Here is a 24,944-nt window from a genome sequence, read left to right on the forward strand (position 1 = left end):
TTCCCAGGTAAAGTTCAGGGCTTCATAGCTAAGGGGCTGTAAAATCAGGGCCCCTGCCCAGACACATTTGCAACAGAAGATTTGTTATGCTGTCTTTTTCTCCTCCCTCCCTTAGTGCTTTAGAAACCTGAACATTATGGGCACAACTATAGCTTTGAACTCCTGTACTGTGTACTGTACTGTCCATCCAAACTCTTAGAAGTTCAAGGAAAGAAAGAAACCAGGGTCAGGATGGGACAACTGTTGGGAGGAAGGAGAGAATAGGAGGGGAGAAAACCCCAAAAGTATGTGGGGTGGGTGGGTTTAGAGAGCACCTTGCTTATGGCACCCTCAACCCTGGCAATGCCACTGAGTTTAGTCTGTTTACACACACTAGTCATCTGTTGTTTTTGTACTCATTCTACAGCCCCATGGACCTCCTTCAGGACTGTGCATTACACCTGTCCTTAGTACAAATCAGGGCTTCACTAATGGTACTGTGAGATGGTTTTCAAACTGGCCCTAGAATATGATGATGATGATGATGATAGCTCATAGAATCCCATCAAGTTCTCATAGAACCCCAGGGTTCCCTGAAACAGTTTGAAAAACCCTTCTCTAAGAGAGAAAGAAGAGCATAGAAGAGATTAATGTACTCATATGGATTAATTAAGTGTAACTCCAGTCAATTTTTTGAAAGATTTCCTCATCCGCACTTAAGGCAAACGTGGAGATGAATGGCATATGGCAGAAAATACAGATGTTCTTAAAGACTCTTTAATAAATCTCAAGTAGCATATCATCCCAACATCCAACATCTGTAGGATCTGAAATACATTGAATTCCCAAGCTTGGAATATTTCCAACCCAATATTCAAAGCCCCTTCAGCAGGATGCCATTCTCCACCTAACATTAGAGGGCTTTCGATTCAGAAAAATATTTCAGGTCCCAACCAGCAGAGGGCAGTGCAGACTCATCTCCCAGATGCCAACCTGTCTGCACCATTTGGCCATAGTGTTGGCAGTTGGGAACGCTGGAATGTTCAGTGTCCTGGGAAAATACCTTTTAATACCATCCAATTATTACCATCCCTCTTGGGATAACACTAGAGGCTTTTTTTAATTGCACTGTTTATTATGGAGTAATTTCCGCCACTGGCCTTAATGTCTGTTCCTCCTGGCATCATGGAGGTGGTAGGTTAGGAAAAAGACCATTGGTGCCCCCAGTGTTTATTGAGATCCTTGTGTTGGGCTGCCAACATTTTTGATAAGGGGGTCAAAGAGTTTACCTGCTGGGCAAGATGCCAAGTGGGGGCAGGATTCCCTTACTGCTTATACTAGCTGATTTCTGGCCTTCCAGCAACTCTTCAGCAGAGAGCAGGAGAGTGAATGGCTGGTGGTGTGTGTGTGTGAGGGGGGAGAAGAGATTAATTAGCAATTAATGGACTCCAAGGCAAAGTTTTCAGTGCATTCATTTGCATAAAGAGAAGGGTAATGAACAGCTTTTGCACACATTAAGTGAGACTAGAGCTTTCATTTTATGTGGGTGAGAAAGAGGTGACAGCAGTAAAGACTGGAAGGGAAACACACACATAGAGTTTGCTTTTGAGATGCAAAGAATTCTCAAAGCTCAGAAAGGCACATCATAGGCAAACCACCTCCAAGAAATTATTTTCATCAAGCTTTGTTTCTGTGCTTATATTAGGAATATGTACTGATGAAGAATCAGGATAGGAAGAGTATTGACATTTTTGAACTAAATCAAACCAGAGTTCTTACCTGAGGTACAAATGACCAGGCTCAATTTATTCTACTTTGGACACATTATGTGAAGACTAAGCTCTCTGGAAAAGTCTCTAATGCTGAGAAAGGAGGAAGGAAAAAAGAAGAGGATGACCAGCAGCAAGGTGGATGGACTCAGTTACAGTGGCAATGGGTGCAATGTTGGAAGACTGAAGGACCAGGTTAGGGATGGATCATCATAGACAAAAATCTATGGGGTCACTAAGAGTCAACACCAATTTGGTGGCATATGATCAATCAATCAATCAATCAATATACTGATTGGTTTAGGCCCTATTCTGAGAGCTGGAAAACAGCCCATTTGGATTTGAATCAATTCAGAGATCATCTGCTTCAAATTGGGGCCAGATCTAAAGCAAGCTTTGGAAATCCAAAGACTTGGCTTTTGTGGAGATCTATAAACGTCTGGATCTTTTGGATGTAATTTGCAGATGTAGTAGAATCCAGACTGGATTCCAAAGAAATATATGTAGGATTTTGCCACTAGGCTACTTTTGGTGTTAAGTTTCCCTGCTTCTGGCCTATTGCAATCAGTAACCTCTTCCCTTATTTTTAATCAGTTTATTCCCATGGCAACTTTTGTGACTATTTTTGGTCATTTGTTCAGGCATTAGCAGAGGATGATCTGTAGTATTGTTGTAGTTGATTTTCCCATCAAAGTTTTCTTAGATTTTGATCTATCACAGTTACTGTTTCATAGCAGGGCTCCATGGTAAATCATGACCCTCCAGACACTTAACCTCTTATTCAGTTCTTGGCTTGACTTGGCAGAACACATTCAGACATGCTTTGGCTAGATTAGAATCTTTATTGTAGACAAGAATGAAGCTTAAAACATGACAGTCATTTGCTCACTGCAGTGCAAAGAAGACAGAAACTATTTATTTATTTATTCATTCGACGTACTACCTGCTGCAATTCCAAGATTCTCAATGGTTTACAGTAATAAAATATAGGAAATAGGATATAAAATAAAACATCCACGATCAACAATTAAAATTACATAATTATAAAATCATAAAATCCAAGGACTATGGTACATTCATCCCTCCTAGGTGGCATGCTTCATCCTCATCCTCCTCATCAGCTCTGTTTTCAGGAGTTTCCAGAGGGCCACAACTGTACAGGCCAACCTCAGTTCAAGGGGAAGGCTATTCCAAAATATAGGGACTGCTATGGAAAAACAGTGGCTTGAGATTCCATGGAATGGATCTTGTGGAAATGGGAGGTAATGAGCAGCCTTTCCATGGGGCAAATAAGTCCACCAGGTTGATTCTGTCTGGAAAACATATCTATGCCCCAGAGTTAAACTCTAGATTTTTTTCTTCCAAGGTTTTTTTTGCCTTTATTTAATAAAAGAGAACAAAGAAAAATATTAAAACAATAATGAAACAAAAAAACAGAAAAAGATAATAAAATAACAAAAATTATATATGTATGTATGTATGTATGTATGTATGTATGTTATACAAGAGTTTCAATAAAGAATGGCCATATTTCATTGTAATCATCCATAAATGATCTACATCTGTAAGCAACTCATAAGTCACAAGTAACATCAGGTCTTCAATCCATTGAGTAATTGGGGCCATTTTCTTTCCAGTTTTAAAGGCTACTCTCTTAGCAGTTATAAGAGCAAGAAAATCCAGTGGATTCCTGGATTATGAGTTTTTCTCATTTAAATCTTCTCATTTATCTATGCTAAAGGATAAATATCATTTATCTGTTGCCACCCACTGGCAATATTTACAACTACAGCATTTATTGACCTCTCAATTTGGACAAGCAGCGTTTTCAGCTTTCCTGCAGACACCTAATTTATTAGAAGTGATCACTAAATCCTATGAGATAAAAAGCCCAAAATTAGTTTTTATAAATACCTGTTATTGATAAATAAATCGGATATGCACATTTTAAAATCTGAATAAGGAAATGGAGACCCCCATTTTGTCTAAACAGGAAAACTTTCTGAATATCAGTATAAACAATTTTGATACATCTTAAATGGCATCTTTTTCAACAAAAATAATATTTCATATTTATTGAACCTTATTGCACATGTATAAAATGAATTAAGTCATCATGTTGTTGAACGCGCAGTGAGAATAACACTTCATTAAAACATTTGTTTTTGTGATACCCTACAGTTATTGTGTTTTGGGAAGAAGTAATAACATCTGTTAAACTGACTTTGAGACAAGGTTTAATATTTTGGGGATGTCCATATCCTTCTGAGCCTCATACTATGACATGGAAATTGACATCCCTTCTGAGTAAATGAAGACTCGGCAATCTCTTAATGGCATTGGGAGGCAGCTGAGACACAATTAAGAAACATTTTTCTCCCACCTGGGAACTGCTGTTTCCTTTCTTACCAGCCTCATTCTTAGCACCTGGATGTAAAAGAAAATAAGCTGTGGCTTTCAATAGACCAAAAATGGCATAATCCATTAAAAGCACTCCCTGTACACCATGGAGTCCATTGGAGGTGAGTGGCTATAACAGAATGAATGAATGAATAAATGGTGCCCATAATTTATTCTCAAAACTTTGCACGAAGAAGTAAATGTTTGGCAAAGGAATCCCACCAAATAGTGAATATTTGGGGAAGTTTTGTATCAAAAATATATTAAAGATAGTTGCTTTAAAAAGAAAAATATTTAGTGCAATTCATTTTTTAAAAGGATACATGATAGAGAGTTGTGTATAAAATTCCATTCCAGGGAAATTTGTACAGAAAATTACGTATATAAACTGTTATGACAAAATAAGGAATTTTCCAGCTGTTGAAGTTTTTAAAAAATGACAGAAGAAAACAATATGGGAAGATCTGAATTATGAATGTACTATATTGCTGGGGAATTCTGAGAGTTGAAGTCCATGCATCTTAAAAGTTGCTGAGATTGAGAAACACTGCTTCTGCCTATGAAGAGGTTATGATACTTATCTTTAAATGTTAGTAGTGAGTTCTAAATTTGCAACAATACATTTCAGTTAGCTTTGCACTTGTCAGTCCTCTGTTTTTGAGGAAAGGGTGATGAGTGAGTGGCCTCCCTGTGCTGAGAGACAGATGCTTTTTGAAATTAACGGCCCTTCTCTTGGGCACAAAAGGACTATCCTGTTCTTCCTGGTATCCAGCTTTTTCTTTATCTCTCTCTGGCAAAGGTTATATGATCACCCTGCAATCCATATATCCAGAGCTTAAGCACCCAGCCAGATTTACCACTTTGATTTCCTTTCTGTGGTTGCATTAACAGTTAATGAGAAATTAGGCATTTAACACATCTGTGAATTATTCAGTGCAATAAGATTGCAGAAATGAGATCTGAATCTTAAAGGCACTCTCCACAAAATGGATGGGGTGCTGCCTTGCTCCACAGGCCATGCAGATTGGTTGTTTGAGGAGAGGAAAAGCTGGCTGCTTCTTGCTGGGATTCAGGAGATCCTTTTGGAGGAGAAGGAAATGGAACATGGTGGAGCATGCTCTTCTGTGACAACTGTGCCCAAATGGAAACCACACAAATCCTACTTGTACTGTTGATAAGCCAGAATACATTAGGTTGTTGAGGAGGACCCTGGTCATCATTGATAGAGTGCTTTTTTCTTCGATGGAGGGCTGCCAAAAGACAGTTGTCTGACTCTTCACTTGGGGGTCTATCTAAAGAGACTCCTCTATGGCTGGCTGGGGAATTCTGGGAGTTGTAGTCCACACATCTTAAAGGTGCTGAGGTTGAGAAACACTGTTATAGGAGCTGCATTGCATTGGCTATTGGTCTGTTCCAAGTACAGTTCAAGGTGTTGGTTATCACCTATAAAAGCCAGAGATACTCAGAGCCTGGGTATCTTCAAGGACCCCTATCTTGGCCAAATGCACTCCAGCCAGTCTAGGTGAATATAGATGCTTGCTGAAGGTCCCCCCAGTTATCAGGAAACATGATAAGAGTGGTCATGGAGCTGATCCTCCTTGATGGGAGTTTCCTTCCTCTGGAACAACCTGTTCCCAGAGCCAAGAATGGCTTCTCCTCTCATGGCTCTCTGAAAACTTATCAATGATTGGCTTTTCCAGAAGGCCTTTACCAATTGATTAGTCTGCGTGGGGTTGGCCCCAGAATATTGTAATTTATTAGGCTAGGTTGACTGCTGATTGTTCTTTGTTTATTATATTACCTGCATCTTTGAACTGTACACTGCTTAGAGCTGCTGGACCGAAGTGGTATAGAAATGTTATAAATGAATATTGATTGACTGACTGATTGATTGATTGCTGCATGCTTTTGTATCAGGCAAGAGCAGGCCAAGGGGAAGATTGGGAGTATTTATTTCTACTAGATTTTGCCCTATATTGACATTGCAATGTCAGATAAGGTCATTGCAATGTTAACAAAGGCTAGCCAATGCAGCTGTTTTAAAAAACAGCAATTAATGTACACATTCACCCTCTCCTGGTATATTTGCAGATAAAAGATACGTGGTCTACATTGGAAAAAGTTAAGAGTGATTAACATGACAGCTGACTATAGGGTGAGATTTTAATGCAAGGCTACATCGCAGTGATCTGCATCTGTTTGTTAAATTCCAACAATACCTCTTAGACAGATCATATGACCCAGTTGAAAATCTGTATTATTCTAAGGATATTTCTTGTAATGATGCAGAATGCTCCTTGGCTTAACCCTTCCACAAAGTTAATCTGTCTTCTAAAGGGAGGGGCTAATGGAGGTTGGCCAGGAAGTGTTATGTACTGATTGGGGGTCAAGGCTGAGCGCAATTGATTATGGTTGTCTCCAGAGTTTGCTGAATCTTTTGGAAAATATCAAAATCGAGTAATGGGCTTACAGTGATAATGTTCTAAAGGTTCTGAAATGACTTGTGGAGCAAACTCATAGAGATTTATCTGGGTGACAAACTTGAAATGGAATCCAGCCTTCCCATATTACAGTATAGAGTAGGAGCCTATAGGCCAGTTTGCCCTGAGTTGCTAAACACTAATTAGTTTTAATTATTTGGCTCTGTCCTGATTTCAGCAAAACCAGATAATCACATCCTTGTATATGAGAAAGTTACACAGTCCTTGCAGCAGTTATTAACTCCCACAGGTGCAAGTATTTATCACACATGCCCACAAGGGTCAAACTGTTGGTTTGATCAATATTTGTCCTGTCTAAGAGACTTTCTGTTCTATTGCACCAAGCTTTCTGAGAACCCCCTAGGCATTATCACAAGAAATAACATACACACAACCTCACAAATTATTATTGATAGAAAAAAAGAGGGCATCTAAAACAATTTGGCAAAAACTGATCAGAGCAAACCAGGTCAAATGATTTGGTTACATTTTGGAGTTTCACTGCTAACCATCCATCTCCTGGAATGACTAGCATAAATTTAAAAAGTCTGCAGGTTAAGCTTGATTCTTGGCGATGTACTTCTTTATTTATATACTGCCAAATTTATGTGAGTCATGGTGGTTCACAGTCATAAAAACCTTCAACGGAAACAATGACAAACTCACTACAGTCTCAGCACAACTGAAATGAAAATGAACAAATGTAATCGTGACAAATACCTAGACAGCCCCCTCCTAGCAGAGAGGATCAAAGGTTTCGGGACACAGCTCTGTTTTAGCAGCTTTTTGAAAAGATGCCTGAACTGGTGTCAGTCTGACCTCCAAAAGGAGGAAGACTATTCCAACGTATCTGTGGAGTTTTCTTGACAAAAATATCAGGAGTCTGGTAGCACCTTTTCCAACTAACGCATTTTATTAAAAGGCATCAACTTTTGTGATGAAGTGAACTGCAGCTCATGAAAGGTGATGCCTTTTAATAAAATGTGTTAGTCGGAAAAGGTGCTACCAGACTCCTGTTTTTTGCCACTGTAGACTAACATGACCCTCCTCCTACAGTGTTGACAACAGTGTGGAAGTGATTCACTATATCGCCTTCAAGGATTTTTTTAAAAAAACTTTCTGATTAACCTACAGCTCTGGAATTTTCTGGTGGGCTCCCATCCAAGTACTATCCAGGACCAAACCTGCTTAGCTTCTCAAGATTGGACACAGATTGCGAAGCAGCAAGTAACAGAAAGTCTGTATTTGTGATGAAATTCTCTGACCCTGGGTAAGAAAACAGATGCTTCCAAATACTGCAGAACAAGAGTGGATGAACATGTCTGTGGTACTGAAATACTGTAAGGGATTGGCATCCTCCCTGTTCAGCCAAGACTCAGAAAGAGGGACAAAAACGGTTTTGAGGTGGGTGCCTTAATGTCCTCATCAATAAATGAAGGCCAAGGTATACTTACTCACTCTTCAAGATTCCCATTTTTCCTTGCCATAAACCTCCTGACTTTGTGAAAACCTTGCTTCTTGGTTGTGAGATGCTGAAAGGGGCTTGACAGAATTCTTATCAAGAAAATTAGCATGGAATACCATATCCCGATGATCTTGTGGATGCTCCTGAATGGTGGGCTGTTTTATCATTGTTACAGGACCACTGTATTAAGGTGTATTAATATATTGTGATAAAGGGGTTAGGGTGTCTGTTATTGTTATTCTGGATGTTTTTAGTTTATTTCGACTGTGGACATTTTAATATTTATATTTACCATGGATGTTGTATAGTTTATATTGTTTTACTGCATATGTACCATGGATGGTTTAAGTACTGTAGCATGAAATAGAATGAAATCGGCATTATGCAAATGGGAAAACTGAACAATAAATAAATAAGTAGGGCTGCTTTTGGAGCTTTATATGCAGATGTGGGGATCCATTTATCTGAGCTGGACACTGGCTCCATACTTTCTGCCCTCCACTTTCAGTCTCTGAAAATGTCAGATGAATGAAACAGCTTAAACCAGAGAACACCCCAAAGGATAATTGGAAGCTGGAAGAGGACCACAGATGAAAGACTGGGCTTACATTGGTTTTCTCCAGAGACAGTATTTCACCTGTGGAAAGTTAGTTTGTAAGCAAGATGTGGGACACCAGAATGATGTAAGTCATGTAACTATAAGGAATTAGCTCAGCTGTGCCAACTGGGGTAGCTGATTTGGTCTGGTTTCTTAAATACCCCAGAGTATATATACCAGAATGGGATAAATTCTCCTGTAGTTTTAGACGGCAGATTTAGCAACACTCCTTATGTTAAAGATATTTGTGCCTGTAGCTTGAGAGCAATTACCAGCTCATTTTTTGTTCTTTTATGTCATTAAGAGAAACTCACTCAACTCTATTATAACTCTGCTTATCTAAGATTTTCCTGATTACTCTGATGATTTTGATGTCCCTGAAGAGCAGGATTCATGATATCTGACAAGATAGCTAAATATTGCTATCCAAATGCTATCCATGCAAAACCATTTTTATCTACCTTAGAAAAGTGGCTGGACAAATTTTAGAAGCTCTGTTTTTGACTGATAGTCCCCAAGAAAGTAATAGAATTTTTAATTTATTTTAAGTTTTTTATTAGTTCATCTAGATTTAACTGTATATGTATCTGCCTCTTCATTGATCTGTGATTCAAATAAACTTTCTCTTGATTGTTCCCTCAGTTACTACAGTGAAAATGTCTTTAAAGCAGGGCCACTCTAGAAGTTCAGGAACAGTGTCCCTCCTCTTGCTGGGACTGCTGGAAGTTGGGGTGAGTAACATGGGGAGGGCCTCAGGTTCTCCACCTCTACTTAAAGTCAGGCCCTACACCTCCAGCTGGAATCAAGGTTGGCCAGGGCACTTTCATGCCTGAAGTGAATCATAGAATTCCATGTGAGAAATAGAAAGACTATCAGCTTAATGGGATTTCAGCTCGGTTGATGGAATTATGTTCTCCACCAGAGCTGAAGATCTCAAGGTAGGTGAGACTCAGAAGAGGCTCATTCTCTCTCTGCTGCCCTCCAGAATTTGCTGCTTAAGATAGACACCACACCTTGCCCAACGATATAGCTGGCCTGGCTGGGCTTCTCCTCTTCCTTGCTGATGTCATTTGCTATACACTCCTCTTCTGTAAGGTTCTTAAAATTGTCGTTTCCTCCTTGGGCTTTCTTTCCTAAGAAGAAGCTATCTCCGCCAGCAGGTGAACTTTTGTATCAGTGGCACATTTTATGTGTGTGTGTGTGTGTGTGTATAATGTTCCTCTTCCATCAGGCAGGAGCTCTTTCTTTGTACAGCTCCTAAAACAAAGTTTATAATTTATAATATTGCAATGACTTACTTTATAATAGCAGTTGTGAAGAAGTGAGGAGCAATTAGGTGAACAAAATGCAGTGGACAGCTGTCACCAGACTTTTACAGGAGCTTAAGATAGTTTGCTTTTCTTAGGACACAGAAAATTGCAGTGCAGTGATCTGTATATAATCCCATTGGGTTCTCCTTTTGCACTTTCTAAAGCACCTCGTTCTCTTAACTGCAGTAAACCATAGACAACCCAAGATTTAGCCCTGTTGACCTGCAAGTGTGGGATTGTTCAGAAATGGCTGGGTAATGCCAACATTTTTCGAGTCTCCCATGTGAGCACAGACTGTCCTGGGCATTTCTTTTGTTCTTCCTTTTTATTCCATATATGCTGAAAGTTAAGTATTCTCCTGTCTTTCAGCAAGTCCTCATTTGTTCTTTTTCTTTTTAATCTCCCAGCATGTCTACTGTTGCTATGCTTGCTATGCTAGGTAAGGAGGAGATTGTCCTCCTCTTTCCCCAGGCATCAAAAATCTAGATTTATGACCTTCCTCTTGGCTATAAAGGCTCAGAGGCACTCTTCTCCCTACCCTCACCCCCAATCCCTGCCTGTGATGGGGCAAAGGTGGTAAAGCAGATTGTCTCTCTCCATAAGGATTACTTTACACAAGAGCCCTTCATGGGAAAATAGATAGATGTGGAATTGGGTGTTTGTGTGTCTGGTGTGGTCTCAGGTGGTCAATAGGAGCACAGCAGCCTCTTCCCTGAAACATACCACAGGATGAATCACTGCTGACTTCTTCTTGGCAGGGCTTGTACGGCAGAAGCTGAAAAGCCTCACTTTTGAAATGGGGCGTCTTAACTTGGAGAGCACCACTCACCAGGCTTGTTAAGGAGGCAGAATGGAGCTTGTCTGTGGGGACATAGCAAATTTGTGCTGCCTCCGAGACTGGAGGACAATGTGGGCTAAACTGGCTTATTTGATGTGCTGTATAATAATGATAAACAGTATTTATTATTTGGGATGAAAGAAGTAACAACTGGCATGAACTAGAGTCTGCTGACTTTGGAGATTTCAGTTTAAGGAATAAGTTTTTTGAGAAGGTGAATAAAAATTCTTGGAAAAGGGGTGACTCTGCACAGCCCAGTTGGTACAAGGCTCTCCGCCCCCTTTTTTTTAAGAGACAGCTCCCAGATCCTTTAAACAGACAAACCACATGTACTGTCTATAGAAAGCATCCTTAATAGATCCCACATGACACTACAGCTTGGCAAACATGCATATAATCCAAGTGTGAGACAGTGAAGTTTCAAGACACTTATTTAGCTCCCGGGCCCTGTAGGCAAAACTTACAGTTGTTACTATAACAGATTATCTTCTGCGCTGGCCTGTACTATGGAGGATTGATTCCCTATTCTTCATACAGTGATCAATATGTGCAGTAAAGGTGCCTGCCTGCCTCCCTCCCTGAGTTATTCCAATTTCTTGCAGACAGAACAAGAGGTGTACTTGTGCTGGGTAACTTGTTTTCTCTTCCTTTGTTCTCAGAGCCTCTTACCACGTTACATTATTTCGTAGTGCAAAGGCCTTGCTTGCAGGTTTTATTTATTTATTTATTTTATCCCCACCCATCTCCTCCCATCGGAGGAACTCCAATACACTGAGAGAAGAAGGAGTCCACCTTGGTGACTCCAAATAACTTGTGATGTGTGTGCACAGCTGCAGCATAAGGTTTCCATTGGAGCTGGGCACAGTTGGAGTGCAAAGGTGTAGTCAGCGCTTGTGCATGGCTGGAATGCTGGATCCCTGGGCTTGCAGCTGCAGGAGAGCTGGGTTTACACACCCACACACTTACATACACATGCATACATATCACCGGAGGACAAAGGATCTTACAATTAGCACCTGGGTGGTGGCAGCCACATGGCATTATGTCTTAGCATAACCTTGGCTAGATGTGTGCTGCTGGCTTGGGATGGGGGAGCAGAATGATGTCCTGAACTGATGCACAAACTGCAGATAATTCTCTAGGCAAGGCTGAGGTGAGATCTTTGTTGGCTGCCACAATATCCTTTGTTCCTTCAGCAGCATAGGCATCTTTGTTCTATGCAAACTTAACATAGAATACTTTCATCTCTTGATCTCCCCTGGAGATTTTAAGCCACAATACTAATTATGAATAAGGACTCCCTATTGCAGGTTAAAATCTCTACTCTACCTATAGGCAAGCTTTTAAAGGATGAAAAAAAAAGTGGCAAAGGCATGGAGGATACATCCCTCTATGGTTATTAGTCATGGGAGGGAAAGAGAATCTCCTCTTACAAAAGCAGTATATCTCTGAATAGCAGGTGGGAGAGACAGATAACAGCCTATTTCCATCACACCATGCTTCTCAGGGCCCAGTGGCATGTATCTGGCTGCACTGGGAAAGTGTTTTCAAGGATTAACTGATCTTGGTCTCATTCAGAAAAGTTGTTATGGGAATAAGCTTTCCTACATCGCTCCTGGCATTGTCTAAATTCACACATTTCTGTTAAGAGAAGCAATGTGGAAACAGTACTTCCAATAATAAATCTTGGCCACTTCTCAGATTTCAAAAAGCTTCCCACCTTCCTTGTGGGTCTGTATGTGTTTGGCACACTTGTTTGACCTTGGGCCAAGAATAATAATAGAAATTGCTATAGAAATTTCCTGATGAAAATCCAAGATATTGTTATGGGATTCAATTTGGTTGGAATAATCTCCCTTTGTTGCAGTCCTGAAATTCCTTGTAAGACTTCTGTGAGGCGTACCCCTTAAAATTTAGGAGAAATATATTGGTGGCCGGTAACTTCAAGTTCACATAGCTGCACGTTATCAAAGAAACCTTAACTGATGTCCTTATTTTCCTCCTAGAGGGGTATAGAGAAGATTAGCCAAGTTAAGATATAAGTTGGGGACTAACAGACAAGCCATCAGCTTTGGAGAAAATCTAAAAAGTTGAATTACTCTTTGAAAAAATCCTTACACTTTCCTTAGAGATTATATTGAAGAACAGTGCCTTTGGGGATTATGTACAAGTCGGAATGCTAGGAAAAATGGTAGGAGCAAATCCTACCATTTACCTTGGTAGTTCAGCCCTGTTCCTCCTCTATTTATTTATTTGATTGACTGATCGATTGATTTTTAACCTACCTTTTGTGCAGAAGCCAAAGGCATGTTCATAATGCTTCCTTTCTCAATTCCCCCCCACAACAGTAACCCTGTGAGGTTGGGGTGAGAGAGAGTGACTGGCCCAGAATAATCAGTGAGCTCCCATGGCTGACGATAGAGTAGAACCTGGGTCGCCCCGCTTCTAGTCAGACACCTTAACCACTACATTATATTTGGACCGTGGCTGGACAGTTGCCTGTTGTCAGTGCTTTAATTTGGGTTATTGCAGTGAGCAGGTGTTAGTACTCTAAATGGTCCCCTCCTTGTCCATATATGCCAAATGTTGTCCCTGGAATGGGAGTGACTTCATTGGATCTGCCTGTCTTCTAACCTGTTAAAGATGTGAAATCCAATGGAAGAAAACCAAGAGCGTCAACCCTAGTTCAGCATCACAAATGTAGTGAAAGAGAGGCTCAGGTTTTTGTTATCTAATAACATCCTAGCCTCCCACTAGAAGCTGGGGATTATAGTTCTGCAACATCTGCAAAGCCATAGGCTGCCGATCCCTTGTTCTGAGCAGTTATTGCTTAGATGAGTAAAGTCGCCTGCTTTATTTTCTCCCACACCTTAATTCTTTGTTTCATCTTTGTTGTTGCTTGCTTATGAAGAGTTTTTCATATTTTATGAAGTTCTTAAAATAAGTAGCACAAGTACAGGAAGAAGCATCATGGTTGTCCATGGGGTGGTGGTGGTCATAGATAGAGTAATCCATGCCGTAGCAATAAGGTATGCCAGAGTCTGAACTGATTTTCTATTTCAAGAGAATACCTGGAGGAAGGGCCATAACTCAGTGGTAGAGTATCTGGTTTTACATGCAGAAAGTTCCAGGATAAATTAGCCAAATTAAAAAAAATGGATCCACCACCTCAAATAAAAACATGATTAATTTCTTGGGTTCCATTATCCCCCACCCTTAAACAAAAGTTTCTTTCTTCCCAGTCTCTTCCACCTTGAAGCATAATTTCCATCTGCTCCACTACTCCATGTTCTATTTTAATTAACTTTGAAGAGGCAAATCTGAGAGCAAGCAGAAGAAGGTAAAGCTTTGGAGAACTGATTTGGAAGTAATACAACTTCATGCCCTATTAAACAAAAGCATCATTGCCAGTACAGTTACAGAGATAATTTATGGTCCTCCAGAACTTGCTAGACTCAGTTCTAGTTAGTCCCACCCAGCAAAGTTACTGGTATTTGATGAGAGGTGCTGCAGTCTAATCACTGGGAGAGCCACAGGTTCTTCCCTATGAGTGAGGGCCTCAGATATGCCTCATTTAAAAATAAGGAATGAATCTGGTGAAGTTGGAACCAGCAGTCACCAGGTTGGAACCATGTTGGGTCAACCTAGATCAGGTGTTTCCCAAGGCCAGCAAAGAGAATGGCCAAGTTTCCTTTGACTCAGAAAGATAGGAGGAAAAAGCTAGAATTTACCCTCTGGTGTAGACCTATTTGAAGGCTTTGATTTCTGTGTACTTTGTTGGTGCTTATGTGATTTAATCTTGTTAGAAATAAACCAAATAATTGAGCTGAGTTGTGTCTGAGAGCTTTCCATTAAAAAAAATCCCATTTCTGAATAAGGAGTTAATTCTCTGGAGCAGTGTTTCTCAACCTTGGGAACTTTAATTCCACTGCTGGCTGGGGAATTCTGGGAACTGAAGACCACACATCTTAAAGTTCCCAAGGTTGAGAAAGACTGCTCTAGAGAGTTGAGCTTTATAGCTAAGCCTGGTATGAAGCTTGATTCCTCCTTTCATAGTCCTCATGGAGTCCACCAGCCCTAAAATGAGATTTCTCCTGGATGGGAGGTATCATAGATGTCCAGCTTCTGAAATTCTGGTAAGGATCAATAACTTCTGTAACCACAAAGGACCATTTTGCCCCCTCAGATACTTTTTAAGCTAAACCCCACTAAAATCAGTGCTCCCTATTTCTGAGTAGCCACAGACACAGAATTCGGCTCTAATCTTATGTTGTTGTTTATTCGTTTAGTCACTTCCGACTCTTCGTGACTTCATGGACCAGCCCACGCCAGAGCTTCCTGTCAATCAACACCCCCAGCTCCCCCAGGGACGAGTCCGTCACTTCTAGAATATCATCCATCCATCTTGCCCTTGGTCGGCCCCTCTTCCTTTTGCCCTCCACTCTCCCTAGCATCAGCATCTTCTCCAGGGTGTCCTGTCTTCTCATTATGTGGCCAAAGTATTTCAGTTTTGCCTTTAATATCATTCCCTCAAGTGAGCAGTCTGGCTTTATTTCCTGGAGGATGGACTGGTTTGATCTTCTTGCAGTCCAAGGCACTCTCAGAATTTTCCTCCAACACCACAGTTCAAAAGCATCGATCTTCCTTCGCTCAGCCTTCCTTATGGTCCAGCTCTCTCAGCCATATGTTACTATGGGGAACACCATTGCTTTAACTATGCGGACCTTTGTTGTCAGTGTGATGTCTCTGCTCTTAACTATTTTATCGAGATTTGTCATTGCTCTTCTCCCAAGGATTAAGCGTCTTCTGATTTCCTGACTGCAGTCAGCATCTGCAGTAATCTTCGCACCTAGAAATACAAAGTCTTTCACTGCTTCTACATTTTCTCCCTCTATTTGCTAGTTATCAATCAAGCTGGTTGCCATAATCTTGGTTTTTTTCAGGTTTAGCTGCAAGCCAGCTTTTGCACTTCTTTCACCTTCATCATAAGGCTCCTCAGTTCCTCTTCGCTTTCAGCCGTCAAAGTGGTATCATCTGCATATCTGAGATTGTTAATGTTTCTTCCAGCGATTTTTGTTGAGGTTTTCCTACTAACGATTAAGACTGCTATTGTACCTAATCATTTTGGCCGGGTGAAGAGGTTGTATTTGATTGTCTCCTCTCACGTGCTTCATGCAAATTGCCTGGGGGGAGGAAACCTGCCCGGACTTGTTCTTACTTCCTCTTTTTTCTCTCTGCCGGCATGTAGCAAGCCAGGTAGCTCTCAATGAGAGCTAAGTCCTTTAAATATGTTTTGCTTTTGTTTTGCTTTCTGTAAATAAATTATTTTTATAGAAATGCCTGGTGTGTGTGACTTTTCTGATCTCTCCTGGGCTAAAGGCTTTCCCAGCATTCTGCCAACAATTTTAACCCCAGCCTTGGATTCCTCAAGCCCAGCATGTTGCATGATGTGTTCTGCGTACAAGTTGAATAGGTAGGGTGAGAGGATACAGCCCTGCCGTACTCCTTTCCCAATCTTAAACCAGTCCGTTGTTCCGTGGTCTGTTCTTACTGTTGCTACTTGGTCATTATACAGATTCTTCAGGAGGCATACAAGATGACTTGGTATCCCCATACCGCTAAGAACTTGCCACAATTTGTTATGGTCCACACAGTCAAAGGCTTTAGAATAGTCAATAAAACAGAAATAGATGTTTTTCTGAAACTCCCTGGCTTTTTCCATTATCCATCGGATATTGGCAATTTGGTCCCTAGTTCCTCTGCCTTTTCTAAACCCAGCTTGTACATCTGGCAATTCTCGCTCCATGAATTGCTGAAGTCTACCTTACAGGATCTTGAGCATTACCTTACTGGCATGTGAAATGAGTGCCACTGTTCGATAGTTTGAACATTCTTTAGTGTTTCCCTTTTTTGGTATGGGGATATAAGTTGATTTTTTCCAGTCTGATGGCCATACTTGTGTTTTCCAAATTTGCTGGCATATAGCATGCATTACCTTGACAGCATCATCTCGCAAGATTTTGAACAGTTCAGTTGGGATGCTGTCGTCTCCTGCTGCCTTGTTATTAGGAATGCTTCTTAAGGCCCACTCAACCTCACTCTTCAGGATATCTGGCTCTAGCTCACTGACCACACCGTCAAAGCTATCCCCGATATTGTTATCTCTCCTATACAGGTCTTCTGTATATTCTTGCCACCTTTTCTTGATCTCTTCTTCTTCTGTTAGGTCCTTGCCATCTTTATTTTTGATCATACCCATTTTTGCCTGGAATTTACCTCCAATGTTTCTAATTTTCTGAAAGAGGTCTCTTGTCCTTCCTATTCTATTGTCTTCTTCCACTTCCATGCATTGCTTGTTTAAAAATAATTCCTTATCTAATCTTATAATTCCCCTCTATTCCAATAGCTTTCCTTTCCTCTGCCTTTCTTAATTACAGTATGTATTTGTTTACCAAACTGTGCAAATAAATGTATGTAATTGGTTAATTGATGCACTACTAAAATGTGAATCTCTTTAACAGCTTTTATGGTTTAACAAAAGTGAAACATTACAGTAATAAAAGAGAAATCCTACCAAAAAAAAAAATCAAACACCCTCTCCCCCCTTCCCTTCTGGCACCTAACCAGGTCGTTGCTGTGTTTTAAAAGCTCAGTCCACCTTACCTTCAAAGTGCTGGACAGCTACTTTTTTGGCCCTGTCCTGTCCACCTTTGATTGAATACATCTAAGGAGAAGATCTCATTAGCTCTGCATGTACTCTAATGGTACAGCGCCTTGACTCCTGGAAAGTGGAGTGGGTTGGTTTATCTCCTGGCTGATGTGATCAAGAATGTCCCAGTTACTCACAAATCACTTTTCAAGTGAATTCAGCAGGGTCAGATTCAATTTACCGTAGATTTGGTCGAGACATACCTGTTCTCCAACTTGAAATTCAGCAGTGAAATTCAGGAAATCAAACCCCCTCCCCCTCCCCTTGAATCTGTTGCTCCCAAAGCTTCTAGCAAGCAAGGGCCATTTCAGCACAAGGGATTTTGGACTGAGAGAGGCTGCAAGATGCTGAGCACAAGGGAAGGTGCCATTTTGCAGAAGAAGTGTAGAGGGCACTGGTGTTTCAGTTATGCTTTCTCTATAGAGCTGTGTAACTTCTCTGGAAATCAGAGGGATGACTTTGAATTGCCAGGGCTGGAGCTGGAGTTCACATAAAAGAAAGGACAGCAGACGATTAATTTCCCTGACACTGAGTACTAAGGGCTACTTTGGGGGAGCTCCTTGAAGCACTTGGGGGAGGGAATCATGGCTCCCAGCTGTTGGATGGAAAATACCTGTAAGATGGGAACAACAGGGCTTGCACAGCTGGAGAGAGAACGTGCTGAGGAAGAATGGTTAACATTCAAACTGTATATGAAATTCATTATTTTTGTTAATATTTACTCTGGCTCTAAAGGAGGGGTGCAGAATCTGAGGTACAAGGACAACTTGTGGCCCCCAGGACTCCTGACATTTGCCCCAAGATGTTAATTTTAAGGCCATAGCAGGAGATTTTTAAAAAAACCTTGGCATTACTCATGTCAACTAGAGTAATGTAGTGCATTATTAATGACATCAGAATATAATTGAAATTTAATCAAATTTAAGACTTTTTTGGACCTATCCACCTCTTTGTTCCGTTCATGCCTTTTTCAGGAGTGGACAGCATGCCATTAAAGGCCTAATGTGGCCCTCCTCCTGAAAAAAACAGACAGCCTTGCTCTAAAGCAGTGTCTCTCAACCTTGGCAACTTTAAGATGTGTGGACGTCAACTCCCAGAATTCTCCAGCCAACATGCTGGCTAGGGAATTCTAGGAGATGAAGTCTACACATCTTAAAGTTGCCAAGGGTGAGAGACACTGCTCTAAAGGGATAGAACTTAACCCAAATATTTTTGCTTTATCTTCCCAAGGGATTGAATTCTGCAGAACTACTAGTTAACAAATTTTACTATAGATATTAGCAGTTATCTGTCTTTCATGGCTTCACTATGATAACTATGAAGTTTGTATTTTTACCCCATGTAAGGTATTTTTACATGCTAAATGATTGTTGACTTCCATATCTCCCTGCAGTGTATAAAGGAACACAGAAAATATCAGTATGTCTGATTTTTTACAATCTACAAGTAGCCCAGCCTGGGGACTACAGTGTTACCATGCTTGAAGCACTCTAGGGTAAGATGCCCCCCAGCCAGTGGTGTGCTGAAGTCAGCTTGCACTGGCTCGCAAGGGACGATTTTCTGGAATTTTGCAAGCTGGTTGACAGCAGAGGTAACCCTTGACACCTAGTGCACCAGTCAGCTATTCTGTGGCTAGTGGCGTGGCACAGTGGTGGCACAAATGGAGTCAGCAAAGCCAGTTCTTAACATTTAGCAGCACACCACCAGCCCTCCCTTAACTTCACCTCTTAGTTCATTCCAACACCCTCTTGTTGTAGTCTAGGGGCAAACAGTATTGTATACCTTTCTGATTTGAGGAAGCCAGCCCCTCTCCACTTTACTTCACTGCCATATAAACAATGCCAAAGTTGAGAGCCAGTATGGGTGTATAGTTAAGGTGTTGGTCTATGTCAGCCTTTTGAGGTAGTCCAGACAAGAAGCACCAACCATGAGTACTAACACTACCTTTATTGTAAGGTTATAGTAACAGAATCTTGCAAGTCTGGAAGCACATCTCCCCTCCTTTACTTGTACTTTCCAGAGAACTAGGGAAGCACCCTTCTGAGTTGTCCAGTCTGTGGTTCTCCCTCCTGTCTCCCAAGGTCATTCCCACATTCCATTACAGTCTAGGAACAGGGAGACACACATTCTTGTCCACCTTTAGCCATAGAAACTTAATGGGTAACTTTGGGCCAGTCCAGCTTACTTCACAGGGTTGTTCTTGTGTGGGAAAAAAATAAGAGAAAAGAGCCCTATGTATGCTGCCTTCACAAAGAGGGGATAGAAATCTGATAAGTAAATAAATAAAGTTAAGTCAGGGGAAATAATTCCTTTGTTGTACATTGGGTTGAAAAAAGTTTTCTCTATGGGGAGTCTATGGGAAGGGTAGTTACATAGGAAGTTGTCTTTTATTAGGTTAAACTATGGTTTGGTCTACACACTGCACTAAGCCATTGCTTAACTATGGTTTATTGAACAAAAGACAATTGGCTGGATTCATTGCCCTAATTCCCAAGCTATAAGCCATGGTTTCCAAGTCACAGTAATTTGGTTTGCATCAGGAGTATCTACAGGAGGGTCAAAAAAGTTAAGATGGAAGCTGCAACTGTAGAATAATGGCTGCCATCTTTACTTTTTTGACCTCCCTGCAGATGCCCCTGGTTTGTACAATATTCTAAGCCCAAAACAAACCACATGATAGTAGGGCTACCAAATCTGATCTCTGAGAATCTGTGCAATCACTAGATGACAGGAGATGTAGAGTTTTTTTGTATTGTTTTGCATTTATTGGTTATCCAGATTTTGTAGCTTGGACCTGCTCATTCTACATTTGTCAATCCTTCATGATAGGCAGGTCAGGAAACTGGAATCACTAGGAGTCTTGGAATATACTTCAATGTGGTTAGGGTATTATAACAGCCTCCTGAAAGTTTGTCAAAGCCCATCTCTACTTCAGTTTACACCTGACTTAATCAAGGTAGAGCTGTTTTGAGTTTCTTTCTCACACTTTCTCCTTCTCAGGATTCAGGTATCTTTTCCAAAATGGTTTGGCATTATTCTGATATTCCATCATCATAACATTATGACTTAGTGTGCTATATGATCCCCGGCTATTTGTCCGTCTAGCCAAGCTTCCCCCAATCTAGTGCAGATTAAAATCCCCATCATCCTCAGTGAGCATTCTGGAAATTGAATCCAACTTCTCTGATGGACACTGGTTTGGGGGAAGTCCAGGATTCCCTACTTTGGCTAGGGGTACTTTTTCAATATCTCTGCTGGAGAATTGTTTTCATTTCATTATCTACTACCTGAACCTTTTTACCTGGACCCTTCATCTTGCAAAGCTGCTTTGATGCTATAGCTTCTTCTCCACAGTCAGACAACTCTGGTTCAGAGTAGTGGAACGGACATCAGCATTAAGACAAAGAAGAGGCATGGGCTAGAATCTCTTTTTCCTCTCTGCTTATCTGTACGGTATCTCAAATGGTGGCTGAAAAAAAAAATAGAGGCAGAAATGGCCAGTATGAAATTTGGAGATTTGGAATAAGAAAGTGGGGTAGTAGTGCTGCAGGATCTACACATTAGTGAAAGTAATCAACAAAACAGTTCTGATGCAGATAGACTCACAGCATTTATAACATGAGAAAATGATTAAATAAACACAATGGATGCTGTCATATGAATTGAATTTATCAACTGAATTTGAATTTAATTTAATTTGAATTTAGTTTTTCTCCTGGCCTATATCCAAGGATACTACTTCCTTGTCCTGAACTCCCCCACTTTGGGGAAATGCATCCCTCCTGTTGCTCAAAGGTTCAGTGAAGACCTGATCCTTAAAAATGCTCCGTGCTGTTGGCCACTGAAAATGTGGTCCCTTCTGTTCAGAGGCAGAAGCGATTGTACATAGAGTGGACTCAGGGACAGACTGATAGTCAAGACAACACCCCAAAAGAACTGCCCCTCCAAAGGTCTGCAAGATCTTCTTGACCATACTGGAGGCTTTATCCACCACCACCAAAGGGCTATCATCATAAAGCAGCAGCCCCAGTGGGAGAGCACCCCTATAACTTCTGGATGGCTGCTGCTGAAAGGGGAATGTAGATGGGGTAGAGGAATGCATGCTGGTAGACCCAGTCTAATGATGGAAATGTAGCCTCCATTATGCTGAACCAGCATCAGCCAATGTTACCAGCCGCTGTTGGCTTCATTAGCCAAAGTGTCCCAGTTCTCTGATTTAAATGAATTACTAAATAATGCAAAGATTATCTATCAAATAGTCTTTCCAGAATTTTGCTTATTCTGTTCCTGCTTGTAACTTCAAGGTCCAGATTGGCAGCTGCAAGTTCTAATTAGTATTTCAAGCATTCGCTTGGCCCGTGTTTAGCAACCTGTGTAAAATAATCTCTTGGTCTTGGGCTTGCCGGCATACTAGACAGGATTCCAAATGAAGCTTTTATTGTGAAATCACCCTATCCAGTTCATGTCATTTTATGGGAACTCCACTGGTAATTGCTTTCTTCTTCTCACCATGTCTTCTGCACTGTTTTTTTTAACCAGGAAAAAAAAAGTGGAGGAGAAAACAGAATGGCTGTTTTGATAGCAAAAGCACCCCAGATCATTGCAGAGGATCCTTGCTACTATTTTTCTTGATTTTGCAGGTAGCAGCTGGGTTAGAAAGAAAACCATTTCCTCATTATCTCATGAGATCACACAGATGAAGGTGTAGTATAATGGTCCAAGATATGTCTGTCACCACTAACTCTTCTTGTGATCTGCAGACATTAATGGGGCAGTGAGCTTTTAAAGGCGAATTTGATGGAAACATAGTTTAAGCCCCTGCTACTTACAGGACAGCCTATTCCAGTACACCATCACACATCATCAACAAGTCACCTTTGGCAGGTCCCACCAGGGATATGTTTCTCATCAATGGCTAATCCATCTTTCTCCATGGAGTGCCGTGTATTATGGAATGAAGAATATTTCACCGGGGCTGAAATAAACTCTCCCCTTATTACAGTTTAGGAAGGGATATCAAAACATACTTATTTTCCCAGGCACTGTGTTTTATAACTTCCATTATTTATTTAAACATTTATATATTCATTTTTAATGGATGTTAATGATGTTTTTACTGTTCCTTGTAAGCTGCCCAGAACTGTAAAAGGAATAGATGCCATGTAAATTTTTAAAACAAATAAACAAACAGATCACAATTACACTAAGGCCAAATGTTCCTTTATATTCCTTTATGTATGGGATGTGTCAACATCATGTATGCATTGTGGGAAGGGAAGGGAAGGGAAGGGAAGGGAAGGGAAGGGAAGGGAAGGGAAGGGAGACAAAAAACGTGGTTTTGCGTAAAATCCATATATGCTATGGATATGAATGGAAGCAAATTTGAAAATAATAATAATCATCAATCCAGAATTCTCACTTGAGGCACAAATGACCAGGCTCAAATTATGCTACTTTGGATACATCACGCAAAGACTCAGCTCTTTGGAGAGAGGCTCTAATGCTGGGAGAGGTGGAAAGAAAGAGAAGAAAAGGATGAACAGCAGCAAGGTGGGTGGACTCAGTGTGATGGGTCCACCGTTGGAGGACCTGAAAAACCAGGTTAGGGATTGTTCGTCATGGAGAAAAACAATCTGTGTGGTTGCTAGGAGTCGAAAATGACTTGATAGTACATAATCAATCAATCAATCATGATAAACAATACATCCTACCATAGTGGGGGAAGACTCTAAGAGCAGTGACCTTTCTATCTGCTAATTATACTATTCAGATGCAAAACTGTTGGTGGGCATCTTCAAAGCATCTCTTTGCTCTCACTTTTAAGTTTCTCTCTAAACTGGATTTGTACTGGCGCTCACCTTCCAACAGGATTGTCCTCTGAGAGGCTTCTAAACAGAGGATGTAAATTCACGTAACTTAGTTACATTCAGTGTTTTTCCTATATGCTGCTATTGTCATCATCATCATCATCATCATCATTACCACCACAATCAATTTGGTAGATGAAACAGTACTGATAAGTCTAGTATTTTTCCAAAACAAAAGATACCATATCCCAGTTCTGGTCTTGTCTTAGATCTAGGACTGAAACAAAATAAGTGAAGTTGTATTTTAACTAGAGTACAAAATGATGGCATCACGAGCTATTTGCTGTAAGCCACAGAGTTACACCTGAAAAGGGACAAGTCCACTACATCTCCCAGATGTGGTAACAGGAACCACAAAGAGAAGGTAGGCACCACTGCCAGGGACACCATTGGTGCTGGCCATATTGGGCCTGTTAGCACCATACACTGAACCCTGTCAGCCCCTGTCCAGTCAAGGCTCTTCATCAGTAGTTCTGGCCACACAGCATCCCAATAACAAGGTCAGAAGCTGCCATTTGAGAGACTGCAGTCCATGATACAATAGTATGTGAGAAAGACCTTGGGAGATGGGGTGAAGAGGTGCTGCCAAGGGAATGGTCAGATGAGAGACCGCATAGCCCGCAGCTGGATAGTGAGCAGGGCAGGAGGCTCAGAAGGGACCCTCCCTCGTTTCTCAGGCTGTAAAGGAGATCGGAGGAGGTGGGGAGAACTGTACTTTCACACTTGCAAGATTCTGTCAATATAGCTTTACAATAAAGTAGAATTAGCTCATCTGGTTGTGGTTCCTATCTGTTTTACCCCATGAGGCTGACAATGCCCACTTCCTCAGGGAGTGCCTAGTATCCCGTGAGTCCTTGCAGCTGAAGAGTCCTGGCAAGCCACTACATCATTAACCCCTTCCCCATTGGCCGTGTCATGAGGGGCTTGGGCTCGGAGTCAGAGTCAGACACAAGGACGGGCGGCCAGCCTCTGATGTAGAGTTGGAGGGTGAGCAGGCAGCTCCAGATAAATGACCGCCTGAGCAGTCCGAGGAGGTGGGGCTGGTCAGCAAGCAGCAGGCACAGGCACCGCTGATGAGTAAGGACAGAGACTCAGAGCTGCCGCCCCCTCCCAGTGCTCGAGAAAGGAGAGCGGGAAGGGGGGAGGAACAGCGGAGGTCAGTGAGGCTCCGCGCAAGAAAGCAGCTCCGCCCTCCTAAATAAACTCCGCCCCGGTCTGCCTCTATAAAAAGGGAGCCGCAAGCCCAGATCGGTCGTTGGAGACAACTGTCTGCTCACCGGACTCCTGATCGGAAACCTGGTGACCTGACTCTTGGACTCACTTGACTGATCTGGTTTTGAACGTGAAACCCCCTTAAGGCAAGCTCACAGGACTTTAGGGGCTTGTTTCTGTAGCGTGTGTGCGTTTGTGTTCTCACGTCTTTGCCGCCTGTTCGTTACCTCACAAGTTTACCTCACCAGTTTCTCAGTAAAGTCTTATAACTGCCTCCCTGGTGTATGGCGTGTGATTGGGCTGGGACAGGACAGGCT

Source organism: Candoia aspera, chromosome 2, assembly GCF_035149785.1.
Source record: "Candoia aspera isolate rCanAsp1 chromosome 2, rCanAsp1.hap2, whole genome shotgun sequence".
Lineage (NCBI taxonomy): Eukaryota > Metazoa > Chordata > Lepidosauria > Squamata > Boidae > Candoia > Candoia aspera.